Below are 3,311 nucleotides of genomic sequence, written 5' to 3'. Positions count from 1 at the left end.
GGGGGAAATATTTCCCAGTTTGCTTAGAGCAGCAAAAAGAGGAGGAAAAAAACCAATTTGATTGTTATTTCAAAATCTGTCTCCCCCAGGGAAATTAAACCTGAGTTATGGGGTATTTTGCATAAAGCAAAGTCTAGTATAAAACTAACAAGTTAAAAAAACACTGTGAGGTAAACCTAAGTGGATTCAGGCAGGGCTTTCCTGAGCACACCAGCACTCCTGCCACAGAACCTCCTCTTATTCCCACCCCACCCCACGTCCTCAGCCTGGGGAGACCTCGGTGTATCCATAAGGAGTTGCCTCACCTGGCTGTGGTCCAGTCTCCCCAGCAGGGACATCCTAGTGTTAACAACTGATACGTTGATAGGCCCTCTCACTCTATGTCACTCCCAGCAGCCCTCCTTAACCCAGCAGTAATTGATGTGCTATGAGGACCACAAAGGCAGTATTTTTATATTGAAGCAGCAAGTTATTATATATCAGCTATGGTTTCTGCTTTTATTTTTTTTCAAAAACTACACTGGGTACTTTTCCAGAAGCCTGATGGTTTTTAGCCTCATTAAAATTTTTCTGTTCTATGGGCAATTTTAAGGATCAGGGGCATTTCTTATTTAAATCTTTTCAGCACCTCTTTCTGTAACAGAACCTTTTTTTCTGTAGGGGCTCCATTTCAAAGGAGTCTGGAACTGCCCAATTCGCGTATCCTATGCTCTCGGCTAATTAACCAGTCAGTAGACTGGTTCCGACAGGCACATGATCCAAATCAAGCAAATTGGGGTCGTTTTTGGATCTTTTCTGATGCTGCAATCAGGAAAGGCCATGTCTTTCCCCTGGGGTTGTTAGGCTGGGAGGATTTCAGTCTGAGGCTCTGCTAGCCACAGAACAAGGGCCTCTTGGAGAAACAGGAGATCCCTGATTGCATTGTTTGCACTCTGGATCAAGACTTGCCTGAAGCCAAACAGTAGGGCATTATGTGAGCTAATAAATACCTTCCGTGCTGCTTTTTGAATGGAGTTTGAATGGAGTTTCTGCCAGTTCCCACTGAAAGCATCCTGAAAAATACAGTTAGATTAGCCTGTATATTAGGCTTTTTGAAAATCTTGAAGAATTGATACGATGGAATGAATGTAGTGGGAAGAAATGTGAACTAGAGGGTAGCATGTAGGGTTAAGTTTGGAATTTCCTTTAAAAATAGTGTCTCCCATTTACTGAACACTTACTACGTGCCAGCTGTTTTATATACTCTATCTCTTGGCTTCTCACCACCATCCTGCATGTTATACTCATTCTAGAAAGAAGAAAATTGAGGCTCGGGGAGCTAAGAGACTTGCCAAAGACCATTCAGGTAGAAGGTAATGGAGCCAGGATTTTACACTCAGAATTTGGGCCAGATAAGCCATATCACACAGATCCGGCTAAGATTATCGCTAATTCATTCATTCAGCACTAATCAGACATTAGGTATTTGCTGCGCGGTCCTAGGCACTGGGGATATGAAATAAATAAAATAGTGCATATCCTTCAGCTGCTTACAGTCCATTGGGGGACCTTCATTAGGGTCTTCATTGGTTTGAACTGTCTCCCCGCAAAAGATAATCTTGAAGCCCTGACCCCCAGTGTCTGTGAATGTGACCTTCTTTGGGAATAGGGTCTGTGCAGATGTAATCAAGTTAAAATGAGTTCACTATTAGGGCAGGCCCTAATCCGGTATGGCTGGTGTCCTTAAAAGAGGGAAATTTAGACTCAGAGCCACACAGGGAGAAGGCCCCGTGAAGATGGAGGCCTTTTTCAAGGCCTCCATCTTGGAGTGATGCATCTCCAAGCCGAGGAACAATAAAGATTGCCTGCTGTCACCAGAAGCTGCGAGAAAGGCATGGAACAGATTCTCCCTATGAGCTCTCAGAGGGAACCAACCTTGCCAACACCTTGATTTAGGACTTCTAGCCTCCAGAGCTGTGAGACAAGAATTTTCCATCGTTTCGAGCCACTCAGTTTTACAGTTTTTGGTACTTTGTTACAGCGGCCCCAGGAAACACATACAGTCACCCAGGGTCCTGTCCCCAGCAACCTACGTTTATTTGAATCTCACCTAAGATTTCTCTGCCTGTGGCCCCCCCAAGATCCCCCCACCACCAGGGACAGGTCTCTGCAGCCAGGGAATCCCACCTTGTCCTTCCATCACACCTTGCAGGTGGGCTCTTCTTAGCCACAGCTCCCTGCCCTCTTTGCCACAGGTGGGTGAAGCCACCAGGTCGTGGAGTGCCCATCTCCAGGACCCACCCTGTGTGGCAGCTCTTCCCTCCCCTGCCCTCTGAACACACTCTGGCCCCAGTGGCTGCCTGGGGCCCCACTGTTTGCTCTGGATGGGCAAGTGCCTGGAGGCAGCGGACAGCTAATACCAGGGTGTTGCCCTTCCTTTATATTCCAAGACTGTTCTGTTTCCAGGATATGGTCTCCTGATTTCTCCTTTGTGGTGAATGTTGAAGCCATTTCTTGATGTACTGTCTTAATAACTTGGTGAAGGCACACAGCCTTTGGTTGGCAAACGTGACAGCGCTTTTATCTGACCAGCCCTCACCCCTGCCCGTTCCTGCAAGTCAGGTAAGCGGCACAGATGTGGAAGAAGATGCAAGACGAGGGGAAATGAAGTCTGAATTAATCAACGATTTGCCTAGGGTAGTGATGAGCAACAATTTGGACCTTCTGCCTAGCATTTTAAGCAATGTCTCAACTTCCTCGAGTTGCCAACTGTCTTGCAGTGCCCACAGACCTCTTCTAATAAAAAGCATTCAACTGCTGATGTGTTTGGAGGGCAAAATGCCAACTCATTAAAAATAGTGATGCTCCTAGTAACTAAAGCTTTCCCTGTGGGTGAACTTAAACTTTCCATACTCCCGAAGAAGGGGGCGACGGCAGTCATACTTACTCCCAAATGGGTGTTCTGTCACTAGATCATCAACACCTCAAGGCCAAGGCCCCATCTTGCTTTTTTTTGGGTATCTTTAAGAACATCTAACAGAGTGGGTGCTTCTGGCCTGCTGGTAGGCCTGATTAAGTACAGAGATTTAATTTGGGCCATGGTATCCCCAGTATGTTTTTTTCGGGTATGGTGGTTAAGAATTTGGGATTTGGGACTTGGCAGTCAGACGGCCTGGATTAGAATGCTAGCTGGCTGTGTGACTTTGGGAAAGTTTGTTAACCTCTCTGAGCTTCAGCTTCTCATCTGTTAAATAAGCTGTTAGAACGAGTCAATGAGATATGTACCTGAAGTGCTTAGCATTCAAGAAAATGACGGCCATTATTACTATTAT

Source organism: Physeter macrocephalus, chromosome 7, assembly GCF_002837175.3.
Source record: "Physeter macrocephalus isolate SW-GA chromosome 7, ASM283717v5, whole genome shotgun sequence".
Lineage (NCBI taxonomy): Eukaryota > Metazoa > Chordata > Mammalia > Artiodactyla > Physeteridae > Physeter > Physeter macrocephalus.
Note: the sequence above shows the minus strand (reverse complement) of the source record.